Source organism: Bombina bombina, chromosome 1 (assembly GCF_027579735.1).
Source record: "Bombina bombina isolate aBomBom1 chromosome 1, aBomBom1.pri, whole genome shotgun sequence".
NCBI lineage: Eukaryota > Metazoa > Chordata > Amphibia > Anura > Bombinatoridae > Bombina > Bombina bombina.
In genome coordinates, this window is record NC_069499.1 from 560233146 (window position 1) to 560245645 (window position 12500).

General features: G+C 37.6%; 1 protein-coding gene across 1 annotated transcript in view; it reads right to left on the reverse strand.

The window, feature by feature from the left end:
* The window catches only part of LOC128645631 (uncharacterized), a 67009-nt gene that overhangs the window by 45426 nt on the left and 9083 nt on the right, over positions 1–12500 (reverse strand). The window lies entirely within an intron of this gene.

The window sequence follows — 12500 nt, forward strand, 5'->3', positions numbered from 1 at the left end:
TAGATACAATGAAATCACAGAGGTAAAAAGTAAAATTAATATAACAATGTTGGTTATGCAAAACTGGGGAATTGGTAATAAAAGGGATTATATTTTAAAACAATGAAAAATATATTGTAGACTGTCTCTAAGTATAGAAACTTTCAGTATAGGTGGGAATAACACAGCTTTTTCAAATGCTGAAATAAGGGTAAACAAGCTACTTGTAAACAATTTAATACACTAGAGCAAAAATGGATCATTGGAAGCAAATTAAAGGGGAGAAAAATTAGGGGCAAACTGTCCCTTTAACTATCAGGCAACAAGGGTGTGGAAATTTAAAAAAAAAAAAATTAAAAAAAAAATACAAACTACATGTCCAAGGGACTAAAGCGGGAGCCCAATCTACCTGATTTGCAAAATAATTTTAACCAAAACTGTATTTGAATAAGGTTTTTATTGAAAACAATTTAGGAGGCAGAGCTAACAATACGTTAATGCAATCAACAAATGCAAGTAGGTTGTGGGATTAAACAGAACATCAGTTGCATTATAACTGAATGAGACAGCCTTCTAATTTTTACATTAAAAATATTAAATAGTAGCCTTAAAAAAAGCAAATTACCTAAAACAAAGGTCTTATTTTTCCTACCAAGAACAGCCACAATAAATGACTGTAAATACCATCTCTCTCATATACTTAAAAGGATAGGAAAGTCAACATTAAACTTGCATGATTCAGATAGAGCATGTCATTTTAAGACACTTAATTCACTTCTATTTTCAAATGCGCTTCGTTCTCTTGGTATCCCTTGTTGAAAAAGAATACACACACACACACACACACATATCCTACACTAATGGGAGCTAGCTGCTGATTGGTGCCTGCTCACATTTGTCTCGTGATTGGCTAACTAGATGTGCTCAGTTAGCTCTCAGTAGTGCATTGCTGCTCCTTCAGCAAAGGATGACAAGAAAATGAAGCAAATTTAATAATAGAAGTAAATTGGAAAGTTGATTGAAATTGTATGTTCTATATGAATCACACAAGAAATTAGTTTCCCGTCCATTTAGGACTATAAAGGAAAACAATCAATAGAAATAAGTGAATTCATGTAATCCACAAACTAGAGAAGGGAAGATCACCAAATTCAAGTAGTATTGTACTTTCCAAAATGATCTTCAAACCCAAATCAGACTATTACAGCAGTGCCTACAACAATGTATAACATAGCTACAACCATTGTTACAGGCATATATAGTGCTAAAGGCAGCAAATCAGATATTAGAAAAATATCTGGCAGCAACCAATGCATTGAACCTCAGATATAGCAATATGCAGACGCATTAGCACGGTTAAGTATTTAAAAAAAAAAAAATACAAAATTGTATTACATGAAAAGACCCAAGAAAGAATGACTGCAGGGCCAGGTTGTAATCTATGTCCTGATGCAGGTATGGGACTGGCAGAGCAGCACCAGGGCCATGCGCTATTCTGTTGGGGTGCGTAGCTGCCACAAGGGCTACATGGCAATGGGGCTTATCTGAGCTCTAATGTGGCTAGGGTTCTGATAGAAGAAATGCAGGGCCAGGGATATGATCTGAAGGGTCAGATCTAATCTGCAGTAAATATGAGTTGATGAGTGGTCCTGGCCTCTAATACAATTTCATTATTATTTGCCCTTTACCAATTATGAAGCCTAACTCAAAAATAAGGGTAGCAAGCTATGTTATAAAAGAATGCCGAACGCTGCTTTTCTATTATCCATGCAACTCACATTCAGAGTGGTAGCCATGTTCATCTTGTAACATGGGAAATATGAGAGGTCATATAGAATCAAAACAGTGACGTGCATTCATTGGAGGCAGGTGAGGCAGTGCTTCCCCTGGCCAATGTGGGAATTACATGCTTTTTTATATAAAAAAAAAAAAATGCTTTTTTTTTTCTTTTCATATGAAAAGGTGACCCCCCTACCCCCCCACCAAATTATGTATGTTATTGTAATTTTATTGTTTAAAAAAAAAAAAAAATATGTTACATTAAGTTACTACATTCATATTGCGCAAAAAGGTAGAGGCCAGCTGTCCTTCCATTGCGCAATATGAATGTAATAGTCTGTTATGTTATGGGCTGCTTTAGAGACTGCCACCCAGTGGGGAATAATAGCTAATGCAGCAGTCTCTATTGCAGCCCATAACTGCTCACACCGGAGGCTAGCCTCGGGAGCCCTGCCTGCCCGTCCCTCAGCCAATCAGACATCAGTATGTCTGAGTCTCTAGGCTGAGTTGCCGGGCGGGAAATAGTTGCGCAGCCGCATTGGTGGTGTCAGGAGGAGTCGGACAGGAGGACTACTAGGAGCCGGAGCTTAGCCAGAGAGGAAGGTGAGCTGAGTGGTGCGTGCGTGGTGACAGATAGTCACAGACACGGAGGGGTGGTGAGGAGGGCCTGGGGTCAGATTGAAATTGAAAAATGTCATTGTCAATTTCAAACATCAACATGTGAACAGTGAATGAACTTTGGCCGTGGCGTGCTCAGTGCTAGCTTGGTGGCTGTTCAGGACAGGTGACAGGTCAGACCGTCAGCTCAGTGGTGGCTAATAATAACAGTAGAGACCAGACTCCAGTGAGAGTCGAGTAGTGTTAGATTTTACTAATACATTGCATTTCAACTTAGCCACCCTCGTTCAGAACGTCTTACTATTTTTAGTAACTGTTACTGTTTGTCAGTGTTTTTATACTATACTGTGGTGTTTTTCACACCAATTTATAAGTTATGACATTTATTAACCTTGTTTATTTTATATAACATTTTTGCTGCCTAACTTAGGTTTTAGGCAGCAAAAATGTTATATAAAATAAACAAGGTTAATAAATGGCATAACATAAATTGGTGTGAAAAACACCACAGTTCTGACAGCCATGTGTGTCTCTGTAAGGAAAGGCAGACGATTAGCTGTTCTGCTGCACAAAGATGCCGGTGTGATCACTTTGTTATTGCTGCACAAAGATGCCGGTGTGATCACTTTGTTATTGCTGCACAAAGATGCCGGTGTGATCACTTTGTTATTGCTGCACAAAGATGCCGGTGTGATCACTTTGTTATTGCTGCACAAAGATGTCGGTGTGATCACTTTGTTATTGCTGCACAAAGATGCCGGTGTGATCACTTTGTTATTACTGCACAAAGATGCCGGTATGATCACTTTGTTATTACTGCACAAAGATGCCGGTGTGATCACTTTGTTATTACTGCTGTTATGAACGGGCTTGTAACTTGAGCTTGCAAACAAGTTTCAGCTTCCCCCTCTCTAGCTAGCTTTCCCTGCTCCTTCTATTGGCTGACCTTTAACCCACTGAGGTCTTCCTTGTAACATCGCATCACTGACTTCCCTGCTTCAGGCTTACTCCTGTTTATTCTGAATTCACTGTGCTAGCTGTGGCTGTGTGAGCTGGGAAGCACTAGGCAGCTTTGCAACCTCAGTACTGCAGAAGGAAAAGTAATGACAGTGAGAGCAGAGATTCTGCAGAGGAAAAAGAAACAGTGATAGGATCAGACTGTTAGTTTCACTCAGTTTTCTTTTCTCTGCTGAGTCTCTGCTGTTCTCTCACTGCTTTCCCCTCTGCAGCTACGTGATTGAAAATCTGCCCAGTGCTTCTAGCCCACATACTGATGCTTTTACTTCAGAGGCACAAGGATTAAACCCACTCGTACTGAAAACAGTAAGTAATGTGTATTATGCTGGTTAATCTTTTCCAAAAAGTTTGTGTAGAACACTGGCAGTAAAAAATGTATGGCTTTACACCATGAACCTCCTTTTGTTTTCCTAGATGATGCATTATTAAAATCTGAAAGTTAACACCTTGTGCAGTGTGTGTGTGAATGTTTGTGTACATGTGTATGTTGTGCAGTGTGTGTGTGAATGTGTACAACTGTACATGTGTATGTTGTGCAGTGTGTGTGAATGTGTACAACTGTACATGTGTATGTTGTGCAGTGTGTGTGAATGTTTGTGTACATGTGTATGTTGTGCAGTGTGTGTGAATGTTTGTGTACATGTGTATGTTGTGCAGTGTGTGTGAATGTGTACAACTGTACATGTGTATGTTGTGCAGTGTGTGTGAATGTTTGTGTACATGTGTATGTTGTGCAGTGTGTGTGTGAATGTGTACAACTGTACATGTGTATGTTGTGCAGTGTGTGTGTGAATGTTTGTGTACATGTGTATGTTGTGCAGTGTGTGTGTGAATGTTTGTGTACATGTGCATGTTGTGCAGTGTGTGTGTGAATGTGTACAACTGTACATGTGCATGTTGTGCAGTGTGTGTGTGAATGTTTGTGTACATGTGTATGTTGTGCAGTGTGTGTGTGAATGTGTACAACTGTACATGTGTATTTTGTGCAGTGTGTGTGTGAATGTTTGTGTACATGTGTATGTTGTGCAGTGTGTGTGTGAATGTGTACAACTGTACATGTGCATGTTGTGCAGTGTGTGTGTGTGAATGTTTGTGTACATGTGTATGTTGTGCAGTGTGTGTGTGTGAATGTGAATGTGTACAACTGTACATGTGCATGTTGTGCAGTGTGTGTGTGTGAGAATGTGTACAACTGTACATGTGCATGTTGTGCAGTGTGTGAGTGAATGTGTACAACTGTACATGTGCATGTTGTGCAGTGTGTGTGTGTGAATGTTTGTGTACATGTGTATGTTGTGCAGTGTGTGTGTGTGAATGTTTGTGTACATGTGTATGTTGTGCAGTGTGTGTGTGAATGTGTACAACTGTACATGTGCATGTTGTGCAGTGTGTGTGTGTGAATGTTTGTGTACATGTGTATGTTGTGCAGTGTGTGTGTGTGAATGTGTACAACTGTACATGTGCATGTTGTGCAGTGTGTGTGTGTGTGTGAATGTTTGTGTACATGTGTATGTTGTGCAGTGTGTGTGTGAATGTGTACAACTGTACATGTGTATGTTGTGCAGTGTGTGAATGTTTGTGTACATGTGTATGTTGTGCAGTGTGTGTGTGAATGTGTACAACTGTACATGTGTATGTTGTGCAGTGTGTGAATGTTTGTGTACATGTGTATGTTGTGCAGTGTGTGTGAATGTGTACAACTGTACATGTGCATGTTGTGCAGTGTGTGTGAATGTGTACAACTGTACGTTGTGCAGTGTGTGTGAATGTGTACAACTGTACATGTGCATGTTGTGCAGTGTGTGTGAATGTGTACAACTGTACATGTGCATGTTGTGCAGTGTGTGTGTGTGAATGTTTGTGTACATGTGTATGTTGTGCAGTGTGTGTGAATGTGTACAACTGTACATGTGTATGTTGTGCAGTGTGTGTGTGTGAATGTGTACAACTATGTTGTGCAGTGTGTGTGAGTGAATGTGTACAACTGTACATGTGTATGTTGTGCAGTGTGTGTGTGTGAATGTGTACAACTGTATGTTGTGCAGTGTGTGTGTGTATGAATGTGTACAACTGTACATGTGTATGTTGTGCAGTGTGTGTGTGTGAATGTGTACAACTGTACATGTGTATGTTGTGCAGTGTGTGTGTGTGTGAGTGAATGTGTACAACTGTACATGTGTATGTTGTGCAGTGTGTGTGTGTGTGAGTGAATGTGTACAACTGTACATGTGTATGTTGTGCAGTGTGTGTGTGTGTGAGTGAATGTGTACAACTGTACATGTGTATGTTGTGCAGTGTGTGTGTGTGTGAGTGAATGTGTACAACTGTACATGTGTATGTTGTGCAGTGTGTGTGTGTGAGTGAATGTGTACAACTGTACATGTGTATGTTGTGCAGTGTGTGTGTGTGTGAATGTGTACAACTGTACATGTGTATGTTGTGCAGTGTGTGTGTGTGTGTGAATGTGTACAACTGTACATGTGTATGTTGTGCAGTGTGTGTGTGTGTGTGAATGTGTACAACTGTACATGTGTATGTTGTGCAGTGTGTGTGTGTGTGTGTGAGAATGTGTACAACTGTACATGTGTATGTTGTGCAGTGTGTGTGTGTGTGTGAATGTGTACAACTGTACATGTGTATGTTGTGCAGTGTGTGTGTGTGAATGTGTACAACTGTACATGTGTATGTGTGTGTGTGAATGTGTACAACTGTACATGTGTATGTTGTGCAGTGTGTGTGTGTGTGTGAATGTGTACAACTGTACATGTGTATGTTGTGCAGTGTGTGTGTGTGTATGTGTACAACTGTACATGTGTATGTTGTGCAGTGTGTGTGTGTGTGTGAATGTGTACAACTGTACATGTGTATGTTGTGCAGTGTGTGTGTGAGTGAATGTGTACAACTGTACATGTGTATGTTGTGCAGTGTGTGTGTGTGAATGTGTACAACTGTACATGTGTATGTTGTGCAGTGTGTGTGTATGTATGTGTACAACTGTACATGTGTATGTTGTGCAGTGTGTGTGAATGTGTGTGTGTATGTTTGTGTACATGTGTGGGTGTGTGTGTGAGAATGTTTGTGTACATGTGTATGTTGTGCAGTGTGTACTAATAGTGTACGCTCTGCACTATGTACCTCCTTCTATAACTTGTTTACCATAACCATAGGCAGCTCCTCTTACTGTTAATCCACAAAAGTAGTAAATGAGTACAGCACCTGTTGGTTCCTTAAAGCAGGTTTTAGTTCTGTGTGATGCCCGTGGAGAAAGGGTTACTGCCACCCTTACAGCAACATAGACAAATGGAATCCACAGCACCAATTAGGTAAAAGAAAATACCTTTATTTTCACATTACATGCGACGTTTCGGCCTTCACAGCCTTAATCATGCATACAAAAAACTTCAGCCTCTGTCCACAGTATATAGGCTGATCAATTAAAACATTAATTACAAACAGATTTGACAAAATGTTTCACACAGAGCAATTACTCCCTCTAGTGTTAGTCATATTTTACTACATCCTATAAAATTTAACTCTCAAGTTACCAAAAATACAATTACTAGAGGAGTTTCCACTGAATGTACAAGTGTCATTAAAAACAAGAAAATATATAGGAACAAGTCTTACTGCAATCTTATATTTCTATAGTAACACTACTAAAGTATATTACTGACACATTTTACCAATCTTACTGATAAACTTTACCTATGTGTTTAAGTGAACAAGTGACTTTACCTATGTGTTTAACTAAACCAAAACTAACTAAAAAATTTTTTTGAAGAAAATGTTTTTTGTTTTGAATTTTTACTTTGTTACATTTAGAGAAAGACAGAGAAATCTATTTCTCTATTTAACCCTTTAGGGTACATACAATCTAATTTATGGATCCAGTAAGTTTCTTTTTGTTTAAGGATCCTCTCCCTGTCACCCCCTCCTCTTAATGTGCCTACATGGTCAATAATCTGCCACCTAATTTGACTTATGTTGTGGCCTGCCTGGATAAAATGATTAGAAACAGGAGCTTCTTTATTACCACATCTCAAGTTGGACTTATGCTGATTAATTCTTTCCCTGCCTTTTCTAGTCGATTCTCCAATGTAAATAAGAGAACATGGGCATTTAATAAGATAGATTACGTAGGATGTCTCACATGTATAATAACCATTAATTTTATATTTATGCCCTGTTCTTGGATGGGAAAATTCTTTCCCTTTTATCATTGCATGGCAATTAGAGCACCCTAGACAGGGATAAGAACCATAAGATTTCTGACCCATATGGCTTTGTTTAAGACTTTTGGAGGGTCCCAAATCATTTTTAATCAGTGTGTCTCTCAAATTTCTAACCCTCTTAAAGGCCATAATGGGATTATTTTGGAATATCTCCATATCTCTATTACAATTTTTAATAATATTCCAATGCTTTCTTATGATTTTAGTAACTTCAGTACTGTATGAATTATATTGTGAAGTAAATACCATCCTCCTACTTTTATTTTTACCATTTTTATTATTATCTTTAGGACTGTCCTTTTGCCCTATTGGTAATGTAAATGTATTTGAAATTGAAAAAAATTTGCAATTATTTTACAGATCTTTAAGGTTGCAAATAATGTTTAATAAAGGAGATGTAGTAACACCTAGTGCACAAAATGCTTTAGATACCAGCAAATGTTTTAGGGCTAAGGAGATGGGTCTTAGAAACAAATCTACATTTGTGCCCAATTTTAGTAACAACAGTGTGGAAACATTCATCAAAATGGTAAACAATGATTGGTGTAACTTAAAAGAAAAAATCTCCAAACAAGGTGGTAAAAATAAGAGAAATGACAATCTGACTTTAGAGGAAAAACAGGCTTTTAAATCTTTAAAAGAAAAACAGAAAGATATTTTAGTGAGGGCAGCAGATAAGGGTGGTGCCACCATTGTTCTTGATAAACAATATTATGTAGAGGAAATACTGTCACAATTACAAGATAATACTACATATCATCCACTTGCAGGGGATCCAGTATTTAAAATACAAAAGGAAATTAAACACATACTTGCCAAGGCAGTTAAGAATGATATTATTGATACTAAATTATCTGATTATTTGTACAAAGAACATCCTAGGACACCCATATTCTATACTGTGCCAAAAGTGCATAAAAATGCTAAATGCCCCCCAGGGAGGCCCATAGTCTCCAGTGTAGATTCTATCTTCACTAACATAGCCATTTTCCTTGATAAAATTTTACAACATGAAGTAATTAAAATGTCGGCCTACATCAAAGATACTAGTGATTTCCTTGATAAATTATACAGTTTACATCTACCCAGTAAGAAATATATACTCTTCACACTTGATGTAAAAAGTCTTTATACTGCCATTAAGCATGAGACAGGTATAGGAGTTATTAGGAAACTTTTAAGTGGTACTGGTACATATAATTCTCCTCAAATAGAATTTATTTGTGATTTATTAACTCTTATCCTGTACTGGAACTATTTTTTATTTCGAGACAACTGGTATGTACAGGTCAGGGGGACTGCAATGGGATCCAACGTTGCCCCAGCATACGCCAACCTGTTCATGAACAGCTTTGAAGAGAATTTTGTATATACTAATAAGATGTTCTTGGAATATGGTGCAGCCTGGTGGCGTTTTATAGATGACGTGTTTGGCGTGTGGTGGGGTGACGTTGGATCCCTAGAATCCTTTGTATGTGACTTAAACTCCGCTATCCCAGGGATAGAATTTACCCTTATACATAGTGAGGTTTCAGTGGAATTCTTAGACACTAGGGTTTATAAAGATAATGGGACCCTTAAAACAGATCTTTTTAGAAAATCCACTGATAGGAATACTATGCTTGCCTATGATAGTTTCCATCCAACTAGGTTAAAAGACTCACTCCCTAGGAGTCAACTCCTTAGGGTCTGTAGAATAGTGAAGGATGAAGAAATATTATCTACCAGAATGATGGAAATGGGCAACAGATTTGTTAGCAGAGGTTATCCTGAAAACCTCATTAAGGAAGAGATCTCAAGGCTTCAGAGAGAGAAGAAAATGTACAGGGATAATAATGCCCCTAAAGATAATAATAAAAATGGTAAAAATAAAAGTAGGAGGATGGTATTTACTTCACAATATAATTCATACAGTACTGAAGTTACTAAAATCATAAGAAAGCATTGGAATATTATTAAAAATTGTAATAGAGATATGGAGATATTCCAAAATAATCCCATTATGGCCTTTAAGAGGGTTAGAAATTTGAGAGACACACTGATTAAAAATGATTTGGGACCCTCCAAAAGTCTTAAACAAAGCCATATGGGTCAGAAATCTTATGGTTCTTATCCCTGTCTAGGGTGCTCTAATTGCCATGCAATGATAAAAGGGAAAGAATTTTCCCATCCAAGAACAGGGCATAAATATAAAATTAATGGTTATTATACATGTGAGACATCCTACGTAATCTATCTTATTAAATGCCCATGTTCTCTTATTTACATTGGAGAATCGACTAGAAAAGGCAGGGAAAGAATTAATCAGCATAAGTCCAACTTGAGATGTGGTAATAAAGAAGCTCCTGTTTCTAATCATTTTATCCAGGCAGGCCACAACATAAGTCAAATTAGGTGGCAGATTATTGACCATGTAGGCACATTAAGAGGAGGGGGTGACAGGGAGAGGATCCTTAAACAAAAAGAAACTTACTGGATCCATAAATTAGATTGTATGTACCCTAAAGGGTTAAATAGAGAAATAGATTTCTCTGTCTTTCTCTAAATGTAACAAAGTAAAAATTCAAAACAAAAAACATTTTCTTCAAAAAAAATTTTTAGTTAGTTTTGGTTTAGTTAAACACATAGGTAAAGTCACTTGTTCACTTAAACACATAGGTAAAGTTTATCAGTAAGATTGGTAAAATGTGTCAGTAATATACTTTAGTAGTGTTACTATAGAAATATAAGATTGCAGTAAGACTTGTTCCTATATATTTTCTTGTTTTTAATGACACTTGTACATTCAGTGGAAACTCCTCTAGTAATTGTATTTTTGGTAACTTGAGAGTTAAATTTTATAGGATGTAGTAAAATATGACTAACACTAGAGGGAGTAATTGCTCTGTGTGAAACATTTTGTCAAATCTGTTTGTAATTAATGTTTTAATTGATCAGCCTATATACTGTGGACAGAGGCTGAAGTTTTTTGTATGCATGATTAAGGCTGTGAAGGCCGAAACGTCGCATGTAATGTAAAAATAAAGGTATTTTCTTTTACCTAATTGGTGCTGTGGATTCCATTTGTCTATCTTACTGTTAATCCCCTATACATGATCTTTGTCATACAGGAACCCCACACACGGGTGTAAATGACGTGAAGAAATAAAGGCACTTTTGTGCAAATGGACACAAATGTCTTTATTATAGTGATAGGTCCTGTCCAAAAACTGTTTTTGGACCTATCAGTATAATAAAGAACGATGTGTTCATTTGCACAGAAGTGCTGTTGTTTCTTCATGTCATTTACACTGACTTTAAGGGCGAGCAGGACCCCTACAACAGCGTGCAGGGTGCTCTCTGAAAAAGTATTTGTCAAAGTTTCTAAAGAAATTGGGTGCTGAACTCATTCTATTTGTTTTCAACCACACACACTGGCACAGTGACAGCCCCAGTCTTTAGGGGCTACATAAAATTATAATTTCAAATGCAATCCAAATACTAATAGGACAATGCCAGTGGAAGGTACAGAAGTCTGATAATAACCATTACCATGCACACAAATAGTAGCCTGCAATTCGTATAACTCCAGGTTTTAACCACTTAGCCAGAAAGAGATGCAAAACATTCCATTCCATGGCAACTCATTGGAAGCCAAAAGGTTAAGTGCTGTAACAGAAATTAAATTCTAAAAATAAATGCCCATTAAATTATATATTTAATCCCAAAGTAAAAATATACTTTATATCATTGGGTATTAATGATGTAATTACTTTAGTAATATTGACTAATTCACTAAAGTGAATTGTCTTTATGAGGTAATGAAGAGAGATGCTCTACATAATGGGGCAGTAGATGCTGTCTGATGGACTGGGACATGAGGTATTCACTATAAGTAATGGAGTACTGACTTTTTATAGAGGAGTAAAAATATGTATTCAGTGCCTGAAAATGAAGTAATGATTGATGAGATAAGTGCAAAATCCATAAAGATCTGTTACTCATTTCAAGATGGCTTCCCTAAGTATATTTATTAAATAGTGACTTGTGATTAGTTTTATGATTGTCTGTCTTACCCCGGTACCCGCAGATACTAATTGTAACTTATTTAATAATAGTTTCATGTACCTTACAAATAGAAAGAAATGCGTGGCTTATTACAAGGTGGCTGCTGTTCTGTACATAAACAGTTATGTGTTTTTCAAGATGTCTGTGTTCACCTCTAGATGGATGCCTGAAAAGCCTGTACATTATTCTAATATGATTTTATCTGCCTTAATCATGATAGAAAGCTAACTGTGCTTTATCCAAAGTTGCCTTGAATCTAGATAGTTGTATGTGCCTTTTTCCAAGATTGTCAAACTGTGGTTTATCTCTAGATAGCTGCCTGTGCCCCTTTCAAAGATGGCTACTTGTGCTTACACCTAGTTAGCTACTTGTGCCTTATACCTAGTGTGCATGTAGTGTGTGTGTCAGCGGGCAGAGTATGTGTGCTTTATTCTCCAGGTAATCAACACATTGCAGATGAGCTGGTGCTTTAGTGCAGTGCTTTTCAACTGCGGTCCACTCCTTAAGTACCCCCAAACAGGCCAATCAGCTGATCAGTAACACCATGGTTACTTACCTGCTCTCACCAATTTGCTTTTGTTTTTTTTATCTGTGCACTGGATCAGCTGTAATGAAAACCTGCCCTATTGGGGGTACTTGAGGACCGCAGTTGAGAAACAATTGATTTAGTGTCTGTCTTGTATGTGTGTGTTGTAAAGAATGATAATTGCCATTGTACAACCTAATTTAACTGTAAATTTAAGCTACCTCTACCGGGTTCATATATTTGTCTCAACAGCATATCATAGCCAGTAGTGCCTCACTAGCCTCTGACCTCACCGCACGTCA